Below are 13,241 nucleotides of genomic sequence, written 5' to 3'. Positions count from 1 at the left end.
CGACTCATTTTACAAAAATAAATCGTGGTTGATTCATGGTGCCTTGGGTTTCGAGACGTTTTGTGACGCGGTGTGTGTGTGTGTGTGTGTGTGTGTGTGTGTGTGTGTGTGTGTGTGTGTGTGTGTGTCGTTTGTCGATTACTGATTGGCAGAACACATTTATGTTAGTAGGATTGTACAGAGGACAGTATTGGCAGTAACTGTACCATGTTTTCTAATTGTCCGACACTACTGTGCTTCTCATATCACAGTGTATTCTCGTGATATGCAGGTTATATTGATAATAATTTTCAGTCATGGCGAACTGCTTTCACTTGACACACATTCTTTCTCTTTCTTGCGGACTGATCTGAAGATGGCCATTACTGAGAAACTGGTTAGCCGGCCGGGGTGACCGAGCGGTTCTAGGCACTACAGTCTGGAACCGCGCGACCGCTACGGCCTCAGGTTCGAATCCTGCCTCGGGCATGGATGTGAGTGATGTCCTTAGGTTAGTTCGGTTTAAGTAGTTCTAAGTTCTAGGGGACTGATGACCTCATATTTTAAGTCCCATAGTGCTCAGAGCCATTTGAACCATTTGAGAAACTGGTTATAAAAAAAAAAAACTGTCGCGATCAAAGACACGCGATGCTACAATTTGAAGCATCATGACAGAGTCGGAATTCAAATGTTGTACAAATGACTGTACTAGCTGTGTACAAATTGGGGAAGGGCGATCATCATGGTTTGAGACCAAAATTTGAGTTCAGCAAGGGAATGCACTGTCCCCACAATTATTTGTTATGGATACTATAATGAAGAACTTCAAGGAGAAGTCAAGTGAACTGAATGCATTTGCCTTTGCTGATGGCATCATGGTATGGGGTGAAACTGAAGAGGAAGTACAGTCAGACTCGATGAATGGAAATCTCAGTTCCAACAATATAACCTCAACATCAGCAAGACCAAGACAGTGGTGACGGCAGTCAACAGAGACGGGCAACCAGCAAGTGTAAAACTAGGAGACCGCACCAACTAGAGTGTGTGGACAGTTTTACTTACCTTGGAAGTGTAATTTCCGATGATAATTTGGTCAGAAATGAAATCACCAACAGAGTGCAAAAAGGATCTGAATTCTAGCAACAAGTAATATAGCTTTTGTGGGATGACTTGAGTCCAAACCCAGCAAAACTGATGACGGTTAATAGCTATTTCATACCAATATTGACCTATGGTATTGAAACATGTACCCTTCCAAAAGAGAATCATCAAGGCTGCAAGCATCAGAGATAAATTCTTAGGTCCACCATCCAGAAGACCAAGATGGACAAGTTAAGGAATGACGAGGTGAGGAAAGAAGCCGGAATAAAGACATCCCTATTAGATCGAATTGGCGTATCTACGATGGTACGGGCATGTGATGAGAATGGAGCCAACTAGAACAGCCAAAATAAATTTGGAAAGACGGGCGTATGAGAAAAGACCTCAAGGAAGACCTCGAACCCGATGGACGGACTTGATTAAGGTTGATCTAGCGACCAGAGGATGGACAGTGGATGATGTACTCCGTGAACAGGTGTATTTGGACACGACCAAGTGGAAACGTAACGACAGTATAATCTTATCGTGAAATTGTTTCGTAATGACATTTAGCCTGAAGATGAGGTATTCCCTCGAAACATGTAGCAAAATAAATAAATAATACAATAGTTAACAAAGTTTGTGACTGGTAGCGGTAATTTACATATACATATACCTTTACATATTTCATGAGACAGCCAAGGTCGAAATATAGTCAAAATGAATTCAAAAGTGGTAGTGGCTCATCACCAGTACCTGGGAAACTGGAACTGTTAAATGATGATGATTATGATAATGATGATGCTGTCGGAATTCATCAATTTCGGAGTTATTGTGCACCAAACAATGGTGGGCTCACGTGTGACCGTCGAACTTTGACCAGATAGGACGACACGGCTTATGGGGAAGCGGCAGGCAGGCAGGCAGGTAAAGCTACACGCTATTCGTCGGCCGCTGTGCGGGTTGCCTACCTGCTAGTGGTCGCGGCGGTCATCACAGGAAGCGGCGGCGGCGAGGTCCAGCCACCAGCAGCATGGCTCGGCACTCCCTCCTCTCCTGTGGACAGAGACCACAGCGCGTCCTGTAGGGTACACTCTGCTCTTAAAGTGTGACGTACACACACACGAAACTGAGAGGCCGACAGTCACGGGAAGGGCTGTCCCATTTCAAGATGCAGTTTTCCGAAATTCCTTCACCAGGGAAGACGAATGGAATTTTCTAGAATTTGAAACACGAACAGCTGCTAGCATGAGTTTATTAGAAGTAGGTACCTTAGGGGTTGCGAAGCAACTCTAATCGCTTGATACGGGCAAGTCTTCAGGTCCAGATTGTATACCGATTAGGTTCCTTTCAGATGTAAGTAGGCTGTTTATGTTTTCTTTATGTAAGTAGGCTGTTTATGTTTTCTTTATGTAAGTAGGCTGTTTATGTTTCCTTATTGGCAACGTTACGTAGCGCTCTGTATGAAAATCACTGGCTGTGCTGTGTGCAGTCTGTGGCTAGTTTGCATTGTTGTCTGCCATTGTAGTGTTGGGCAGCTGGACGTGAACAGCGCGTAGCGTTGCGCAGTTGGAGGTGAGCCGCCAGCAGTGGTGGATGTGGGGAGAGAAATGGCGGAGTTTTGAAATTTGTAAAAATGGATGTCATGAACTGCTGTATATATTATGACTTTTGATGACTATTAAGGTAAATACATTGTTTGTTCTCTATTAAAATCTTTCATTTGCTAACTATGCCTACTAGTAGTTAGTGCCTTCCGTAGTTTGAATCTGTTATTTAGCTGGCAGTAGTGGCGCTCGCTGTATTGCAGTAGTTCGAGTAACGGAGATTTTTGTTGAGGTAAGTGATTTGTGAAAGGTATAGATTAATGTTAGTCAGGGCCATTCTTTTGTAGGGATTTTTGAAAGTCAGATTGCGTTGCGCTAAAAAAAATATTGTGTGTCAGTTTAAGCACAGTCGTGTATAATTGTTCTAAGAGGACGTTGACGTTTCACAGATTACGCTCATACAATAGCTCCCTACTTAGCAATCATATACAACCGCTCGCTCACCGATAGATCTGTACCTACAGATTGGAAAATTGCGCAGGTCGCACCAGTGTTTAAGAAGGGTAGTAGGAGTAATCCATCGAACTACAGACCTACATCATTGACGCCGGTTTGCAGTAGGGTTTTGGAGCATATATTGTATTCAAACATTATGAATCATCTCGAAGGGAACGATCTATTGATACGTATTCAGCATGGTTTCAGAAAACATCGTTCCTGTGCAACGCATCTAGCTCTTTATTCGCACGAAGTAATGGCCGCTATCAACAGGGGATTTCAAGTTGATTCCGTATTTCTAGATTTCCGGAAAGCTTTTGACACTGTTCCTCACAAGCGACTTCTAATCAAGCTGCGGGCCTATGGGGTATCGTCTCATTTGTGCGACTGGATTCGTGGTTTCCTGTCAGCAAGGTCGCAGTTCGTAGTAATAGACGGTAAATCATCGAGTAAAACTGAAGTGATATCAGGTGTTCCCCAGGGAGGCGTCCTGGGACCTCTGCTGTTACTGATCTGTATAAATGACCTGGGTGACAATCTGAGCAGTTCTCTTAGGTTGTTCGCAGATGATGCTGTAATTTACCGTCTAGTAAGGTCATCCGAAGACCAGTATCAGTTGCAAAGCGATTTAGAAAAGATTGCTGTATGGTGTGGTAGGTGGCAGTTGACGCTAAATAACGAAAAGTGTGAGATGATCCACACGAGTTCCAAAAGAAATCCGTTGGAATTCGATTACTCGATAAATAGTACAGTTCTCAAGGCTGTCAATTCAACTAAGTACCTGGGTGTTAAAATTACGAACAACTACAGTTGGAAAGACCACATAGATAATATTGTGGGAAAGGCGAGCCAAAGGTTGCGTTTCATTGGCAGGACACTTAGAAGATGCAACAAGTCCACTAAAGAGACAGCTCACACTACACTCGTTCGTCCTCTGTTAGAATATTGCTGCGCGTTGTGGGATCCTTACCTGGTGGGATTGACGGAGGACATCGAAAGGGTGCAAAAAAAGGGCAGCTCTTTTTGTATTATCACGTAATAGGGGAGAGAGTGTGGCAGATATGACACGCGAGTTGGGATGGAAGTCATTAAAGCAAAGACGTTTTTCGTCGCGGCGAGATCTATTTACGAAATTTCAGTCACCAATTTCTCTTCCGAATGCGAAAATGTTTTGTTGAGCCCAACCTACATAGATAGGAATGATCATCAAAATAAAATAACAGAAATCAGAGCTCGAACAGAAAGGTTTAGGTGTTCGTTTTTCCCGCGCGCTGTTCGGGAGTGGAATGGTAGGGAAATAGTATGATTGTGGTTCGATGAACCCTCTGCCAAGCACTTAAATGTGAATTGCACAGTAATCATGTAGATGTAGATGCACCGTGTACGACGGCCGAAAGCAGCGGCGTACGGTGCAAGTCGGAACACGTAGTGAGTAAACCAACTTTGAACATGCGATGATAATCGAGGGTCACACCATTTCGGAGATTACCCAAGAATTCGGGTTCTCAACGTCAACAGTGTCTCGATTGGATCTTCAATACTAAAAGACAACGTTTCTATAGGCGAAAACCGCCGCACAGGAAGACCAACACAAGTGAATGACCCTGGTAGACGTCGCGACACGGGGCTATCGACGGCGTACTGCCAGTCAGATCGTAGGCGGTTTGTAAGTCAGGCACAGGGACCTATTGCTGGCAGTGCTCTACGAAAACAGACGCAACGCATAGAGTTCTCCAGCCGATGACCGACATCACATCCAGTGCCTTCCCATGACTTGCACCCAACTACGTGAAATGATTGAAACAAATTTCTGTAGCTACATATAGAGCACATAGTAGAGGATAACATATAAAAATGCATCACGGCAAAATCAGTAAACAAAATTCTTTTAGATTACTACGGAGAATAAAGAATAGTACAAATACACTAATTTCTCCTGAAGTAAAATTGCGAAATTTCCTTCTTCTTATGAAAGGTTTCTAAAAGACAAAAGATTAAGCAATACGTAAATACGGCGCTATTACCCGTCAGTCACTATTCAAATGGTTCAAATGGCTCTAAGCACTATGGTGAGGTCATCAGTCCCCTAGACTTAGAACTACTTAAACCTAACTAACCTAAGGACATCACACACGTTTATGCCCGACGCAGGGTTCAAACCTGCGACCGTAGCAGCCGCGTGGTTCCGGACTGAAGCGCCTAGAATAGCTCGACCACAGCGGCCGACCGTCAGTCACTTTGTGGCACGCTGCAGAACCTTTTCGTACGAACAGACTCCTGGTTACACACTGATGATCCAAAACATTATGACCACTGTCCACCGAGAGATTGAATGCTGCCTGGTGACGGTGTAGGCACATGGCGTTGTAAGGGAAGCAAAGTAAGCGGAGCACATACGAACGGTGAACCATTCTAGCGACCATACGGGGCGCAATGTGGACACCCACTCACGTTACTTTGTCAGAGAGGTCGCTACGGACCAGCGTCTGGAAACGCGTATCTCTAACGCGGCGAAGACGGTATACTGTTTGCCCATTACAGTCGTGACCACCTGTCGCAAGGCACTGAATGACGATGAAACCGTGAACGCGTGACAGGACGTTGAATGTCCAAATCTCATCACAGAGCGTGTCCGCTCCGCAAAGCAGAATACGTGGTCATATGTGGCCGACCTCGCGTCAAGAGTACAGTGCTGAACCAACCACAAGTGTTTCGGACCACATCGTCCACCGCAGTTTGTTCAACATGAGGGTCCGCAGCAGATAACTCTTAGGTGTGTATATTGAGCCCTACGACAACTTCAGTTACGATTCCAGTAACTGTATATTGAGCCCTACGACAACTTCAGTTACGATTCCAGTAACTACGGTATCATCGAGATGGGGCCGTGGATCAATGCAAATGTTGTCTCCCGGTCGGATCAATCTCGTTTCCTGCTACACCAGGTCGACGGTCGTGCCAGGATACGCCGTCATTCAGGCGTACGACTTCACTAAATGTGCACCCGCCATGGACGTAGGCGTTGTGGGCAGTATTATGCTGTGCGGTACGTTAACCTAGGCTTTGTGGGATCTATCTTACTAATACAACGCACCATGAACTACATGAAAATTGGTACTGCGGACCACCTTCGTTCTTGTTGTCTTCCCCACCGCGATGGCATCTTCCAGCAAGATAACTGCCCACGTCACAAGGCCAGAATCGTGCGACAGCCGTTTGAGGAGCATGGTGGCGAACTCTCTCTGGCCGTCACGTCCGTCCGACCTGAATCTTAAGGAGCTCTCTGCGACGGTAAGGGAAGCCGGCTCCGCACCCACAAACCAGCGGCCCGTAATTTACGTAAACTGCGTGACTTGTCCCTGGACATCTGCTGCCACTTACCTGAGGAACTAAGTGAGGTGAACCGACACGCCATTAAGCGGGTGATAGTAAAGTTTTCGCTCATTAGTTCATGTGCAACCTTCAATCCCTTAAGCGCCTCGTGGTGACGGTCTAAGTTGTTGCTTTTCCTGATCCGAAGCCAGTTGCGATACTAGTCGGAAACTGGTGCTTCGAGATGCTTAGTCTCTTGCGTTAAGCTACTCTGCCTGCCGAAATACCGATCACAGTGAAAGACCACGTTTGGTGCCGAGTGAGAGACCACGTTTGGTGCCGAAGTTGAGTAGCGTCTGAGCTCTATCCTGTACAGGTGACTGAGGAAGCTTCCGTCGTAGTACCACAATTATTCTTACCGATGACGTTAGAAATAGTCTTCCGCATTTCCAGTCCGTAAACCGTGACCTTCTAGATGGCAGATGGGACACGGTTGCTTGTTACAGTACTGGCACCCAATATGTGTTATCGTTCTCTTCCACGTTTACTGTCGGCGCATTCAATGATGATGATGATGTTGTTTGGTTTGTGGGGCGCTCAACTGCGCTGTCATCAGCGCCCGTACGAAGTCCCAGTTTTTACACAGTCCAGTTTTTACACAATCCAATCTAGCCACTGTCACCGATGATGATGACGATGAAGTGATGAGGACAACACAAACATCCAGTCCCCGAGCAGAGAAAATCCCCAACCCGGATGGGAATCGAACCCGGGACCCCCTGAACTGGAGGCAGCAACGCTAGCCACTAGACCACAAGCTGCGAAGCCTTGCTTCAACTTCAGTCCTGTTGTCGAATGCACTGAAGTCGGGGGTAACTAAGTCGTCTCGTTTATCACTATAAGTGGTCCACATACTCATTTCGTGAAGGTCTTGGTGCAGTGGTAAAGGGCACAGATTATCCGCACCGCGGGAGCTGAACCACCTTCTGCAATACGATCCTATAAGATGAATGCTGTTGTTACCCCGTCCCACCCAGACGCTGGGACCTGGTAGCACACTCGCCGCGTGAGACGCCGTTAACCTCTCACCGAGTCCACTAGTGTGGCCGTCAGCGGGCTGCACCGAAGTTGCGACGCTTTTTATCGACAAGCGAAGCATCCGAAGCCAATAGTGGACACTATCAAGACTGCTATGACGAATATTCGGAAAGTGAGGTCCGATCGCTCGCGAAATGAAAACCACTGTCAAAATCGTCTTTACGGGTTCAATGTGCGCTCAGATCTGAAAAAAAAAGCAACGTGTCACGATCGACGGGCACACTAGAGACACTGCCCAACACATCTGTGCTAAGCTTGATAGGTTCCCTGGAATTACGTCGGATAATATTGTAGAAACCGCACAATATTTCAGCGAGACAATTGCCCGCCATCTTCAGGTGCTACTGTCGCGTCGCTTTTTTTTCCTTTATTGTAATTTCATTCCCCTGCCCCATATGGGGCAGGGGAGGGCTGTCAGGGGCAGGGGAGGGCTGTCAGCGGCACAATCCGCCGCTCTTCAGCCGAGTGACACGACAACTAAAACAAGAATAAAATGATACATACATAAGGAGATAAAAAAGGGGAACATAAAACAGAGTAAGGGAGGAAATGGAGGTAAAAATACACTAACATGTAGACGTTCATGGGGGACAGTTCAAAAAGTCACCAGAAAGTTAAAAAACACAGTTGGCGATTCTTAAAACACAGAGAAGACACTGAATGCGCATTCACAGGTTAAAAGTTGGCCACAGTATTAAAAACACTCTGAAACAACACACTTAAAACCCACTTGGAGCACACACGATGAAGAATAAGACTACCAGGTGGGACCTGCCGAGGGAAAGGTCAGAGAGGATGGTAAAGGAGGGGAGAGCATGGGCAGCTGGGGAAGCGGTGGGATGAAGAGAGGAAGGGCAACCGTGTGTTCACGAAGGGGCAGGAGACACGTGGAGCAGGAGAGGAAAAGGGAAGACAGGGCAGGAGGGAGCGCAGGGACACTGAAAGGAGGCACAAGAGATGGAGGGGGAGTAGGAGGGGAAAGCCGCTCAGAAGGAGGGAGGGGGAGGAGAGGGAGCCCTGAGGAGGAGGCAGGAAGAGGGGGTTAGAGTTGGTAGGAAGGGTAGATGTCAGGGCGAAGCTCATCATCTGGGAGGGGTAGACGGTGGAAGTTGTGTTGGGAAAGGAGATGGAGGGTGTGGAGATGGAGAGAGGGAGGGACACAACGGTAAAGGCGCGGTAACTGGTTGGGGGTGGAGAGGAAGGGAGACACCAGGGGGTGAGGGGATCAAGGCGGCGGACAATATATAGTGTGCGGATGTGTTCAAGGAAAAGGAAAAGGTGGGGGAAGGGGATGAGGTCGTAGAGGATGCGCGTGGGGGACGGAAGGCGGATGCAGAAGGCGAGGCGGAGTGCATGGCGTTCGAGGATTTGGAGGGCTTTATAAAATCGGGGAGGGGCGGAAATCCAAGCGACGCTGGCATAACAAAGCATGGGGCGGATCAAGGATTTGTAGGTGTGAAGGATGGTGGAAGGATGCAGACCCCACGTTCGGCCGGACAGGAGTTTCAGGAGGTGGAGGCGGTTGTGAGCTTTGTTTTGGATGGTAAGGAGATGGGGAGTCCAGGTGAGGTGGCGGTCGAGTGTGAGGCCAAGGTATTTGAGGGTAGGAGTGAGGTGGATAGGACGGCCATAAATGGTGAGGTAGAAATCATGGAGGCGGAAGGAGCGGGTGGTGCGGCCTATGATGATCGCCTGGGTCTTGGAGGGATTAACACGGAGGAACCACTGGTTGCACCATCGTGTCGCTGAGAAGCTCGCCAATTTATATGCTGGCTTTCTACAACAGCGCAGGCGCCAGCGGGGCATAACGTCATGGAAGACCAATCGTAGACAGCGTCTAATACCAGAGCCCTCTGCTGGAAAAACGGGTCGCGGTCTGCGGAGGCGCGCCGCGGTTCGGGAAAATGCGGCCGGGAGTGACGGACCCCGTACGCGCGCGCGAGGTGTTGGCGCGCGGTTTAAGCGTCTGCGCTAAGGCTTCCCATCTGCGTTGACTCGGTGCGGTTGCTAATCTGCGGCTGCCGCCAAGGCTGGCTCCCAGGCTTTGCTCAGGTGAAACCCCGTGTCTCTGTTTATTAGGTCACTGCTTATACGTATTTCGACCGCCTCTTTGATGATGGAGTCCCAGTATGTGGAAGCATGCGATAGGATCTTGGTTTCTTCATAATTCATGCCGTGTCCCGTGTCAAGGCATTGTTCAGCAACCGCAGATTTCTCTGACTGACCCGACCTCGTGTGACTTATGTTCGTCGCATCTGTCTGTAACCGTACGACACGTCTGGCCAATACAAGACTTCCCACATTGGCACGGGATTTTATATATTCCTGGTCTCCTCAGGCGGAGGTTGTCTGTAACAGAGCCCAGCATTGATTGCACTCGTGCTGGAGGCCGGAAAACACATTTAATCCGGTATTTCTTGAAAATTCTGCCCATCTTAAAAGACACGCCACCGACATACGGTAGAAAAACCGACCCCGTGGTGTTCTCTGATTCTTCAGGCTGTCCTTGAGGTTTGGAGCGTGCTGGTCGAAATGCATTCCGGATCTGCTTCTCGGAGTACCCGTTCTGGGCAAACACAGAGCGGAGACAGCTAAACTCTGTCGATAAGCTGTCCTGATCTGACATGGCTCTAGCCCTATGCACTAGCGTCCGTAATACACCGCTGCGCTGTGAGGGATGATGACAGCTCGTAGCTTGTAAATACAAGTCTGTGTGCGTAGGCTTCCGGAACACACTGTGACCCAAGGAGCCGTCTCCTTTTCTACGAACAAAAACATCCAGAAACGGGAGCTCACCATCTTTCTCTACCTCCATGATGAAACAGATGCTTGGATGGAGGGAGTTCAGATGCCCCAGAAAAGAAGGAAGCGTTGCTGTTCCATGCTGCCATACCACAAACATATCATCTACATATCTCCAAAAACATTTGGGTTTCAAAACCGCGGTCTGAAGTGCTTTGTCCTCGAAATCTTCCATAAAAAGATTAGCTACTATGGAAGACAGAGGGCAACCCATAGCAACACCGTCAGTCTGCTCAAAATACTGGTCGTTAAATAAAAAATATGTCGAGGTAAGCACGTGTTTGAAAAGGTGTAAGACGTCCTCTTCCAGCTTAACTCCTATGAGTTGTAATGAGTCCATCAGAGGCACCCTTGTGAACGAAGAAACCACATCGAAACTCACTAGTAAGTCGGTAGATTCAAGGCGCAAGTTCTTCAGTCGCCGTATAAAATCTTCTGAGTTTCGAATATGCTGTTCACATTTCTTCACCATGGGACTCAGAAGAGAAGCCAGATGTTTAGCTAGGCGGTATGTTGGGGCACCTATATTACTGACGATAGGGCGAAGCGGAACATTCTCCTTATGTATCTTTGGCAGGCCATGAAGTCGTGGCGGAACTGGTGCTCGTTCTCTTAAACTCCTCTTCAGATGGTCAGGAAGTTGGCTGGATTTGAGGAGAGCGGATGTCTTCCGCTGTACGGCATCCATCGGATCTTTCTGGAGACGACGATACGCTGCATCCTGTAGTAGGTCCATCATCTTGCCAAAAAAAGATGTAGCAGGCAGAAGAACAGTGGCGTTGCCCTTGTCAGCTGGTAAAATTACTATATCATTGTCTTCTTTTAAAGAATGGAGCGATCTTCTTTCTTCAATGGTGACCTTCTGCTTGGGTGCAGGCATTCTGGTTATTGATCTGCAAGCCTCTCACCTTTTTTCAGCAGCATCATTCGGAAGTTTTAAAACACCTTGTTCAACGGCACTGATGAACTCCTTGATGGGCAAGGTCGTGGCAACACGATGCATTCCAAGACGCTGTGTCAGGATTTTACGACATGATCCAACTGAAATACACTCCTGGAAATGGAAAAAAGAACACATTGACACCGGTGTGTCAGACCCACCATACTTGCTCCGGACACTGCGAGAGGGCTGTACAAGCAATGACCACACGCACGGCACAGCGGACACACCAGGAACCGCGGTGTTGGCCGTCGAATGGCGCTAGCTGCGCAGCATTTGTGCACCGCCGCCGTCAGTGTCAGCCAGTTTGCCGTGGCATACGGAGCTCCATCGCAGTCTTTAACACTGGTAGCATGCCGCGACAGCGTGGACGTGAACCGTATGTGCAGTTGACGGACTTTGAGCGAGGGCGTATAGTGGGCATGCGGGAGGCCGGGTGGACGTACCGCCGAATTGCTCAACACGTGGGGCGTGAGGTCTCCACAGTACATCGATGTTGTCGCCAGTGGTCGGCGGAAGGTGCACGTGCCCGTCGACCTGGGACCGGACCGCAGCGACGCACGGATGCACGCCAAGACCGTAGGATCCTACGCAGTGCCGTAGGGGACCGCACCGCCACTTCCCAGCAAATTAGGGACACTGTTGCTCCTGGGGTATCGGCGAGGACCATTCGCAACCGTCTCCATGAAGCTGGGCTACGGTCCCGCACACCGTTAGGCCGTCTTCCGCTCACGCCCCAACATCGTGCAGCCCGCCTCCAGTGGTGTCGCGACAGGCGTGAATGGAGGGACGAATGGAGACGTGTCGTCTTCAGCGATGAGAGTCGCTTCTGCCTTGGTGCCAATGATGGTCGTATGCGTGTTTGGCGCCGTGCAGGTGAGCGCCACAATCAGGACTGCATAGACCGAGGCACACAGGGCCAACACCCGGCATCATGGTGTGGGGAGCGATCTCCTACACTGGCCGTACACCACTGGTGATCGTCGAGGGGACACTGAATAGTGCACGGTACATCCAAACCGTCATCGAACCAATCGTTCTACCATTCCTAGACCGGCAAGGGAACTTGCTGTTCCAACAGGACAATGCACGTCCGCATGTATCCCGTGCCACCCAACGTGCTCTAGAAGGTGTAAGTCAACTACCCTGGCCAGCAAGATCTCCGGATCTGTCCCCCATTGAGCATGTTTGGGACTGGATGAAGCGTCGTCTCACGCGGTCTGCACGTCCAGCAGGAACGCTGGTCCAACTGAGGCGCCAGGTGGAAATGGCATGGCAAGCCGTTCCACAGGACTACATCCAGCATCTCTACGATCGTCTCCATGGGAGAATAGCAGCCTGCATTGCTGCGAAAGGTGGATATACACTGTACTAGTGCCGACATTGTGCATGCTCTGTTGCCTGTGTCTATGTGCCTGTGGTTCTGTCAGTGTGATCATGTGATGTATCTGACCCCAGGAATGTGTCAATAAAGTTTCCCCTTCCTGGGACAATGAATTCACGGTGTTCTTATTTCAATTTCCAGGAGTGTATTACATTCTTCTGCAGTCTCTCAGACAGCCAGTCTTCGATTGGCACCCACAATTTCGTTGACGTTCGTGACATGAGCGTCGTCGGTAGACGTCGAAGGGCGTCCAGAACGAGGGTCATCTTCAACTTCCGTCCGGCCATTTTTAAACTGTGTGAGCGATTCGTAACACCGAGTACGGCTTAAGCACTCATCGCCGTAGGCTTTCTGCATCGTTTGATGTTTGTCTGTAAAGGGTCTCTTCAGTTTCAAGCAAAATTTAATGCAGGCGCGTTGCTCCTCTAAGAGACTAAACTCCGCCCGAACAAGCCATGAAGGCCCAACAGAACCGACCGACCGCCATGTCATCCTCAGCACGCAGGTTTCGCTGGATGCGGATACGGAAGGGCTTGTGGGCAGCACACCGCTCTCCCGGCCGTATGTCAGTTTGCGAGACTGGAGCCGCTACTTCTCAGTC

At 48.9% G+C, this 13,241-nt stretch overlaps 1 protein-coding gene across 3 annotated transcripts in view; it reads right to left on the bottom strand.

Moving 5' to 3' along the window:
* The window catches only part of LOC126163047 (protein tweety), a 1,031,842-nt gene that overhangs the window by 574,719 nt on the left and 443,882 nt on the right, over positions 1 to 13,241 (bottom strand). For all 3 annotated transcript variants that reach the window (XM_049919930.1, XM_049919933.1, XM_049919932.1), the window contains exon 2: positions 2,031 to 2,115. The gene's annotated coding sequence lies outside the window, so the exon portion shown is untranslated. The remainder of the gene's footprint in view (positions 1 to 2,030; positions 2,116 to 13,241) is intronic.

This window comes from Schistocerca cancellata, chromosome 2 (genome assembly GCF_023864275.1).
Source record: "Schistocerca cancellata isolate TAMUIC-IGC-003103 chromosome 2, iqSchCanc2.1, whole genome shotgun sequence".
Lineage (NCBI taxonomy): Eukaryota > Metazoa > Arthropoda > Insecta > Orthoptera > Acrididae > Schistocerca > Schistocerca cancellata.
This window is presented reverse-complemented; position numbering and strand designations above follow the sequence as displayed.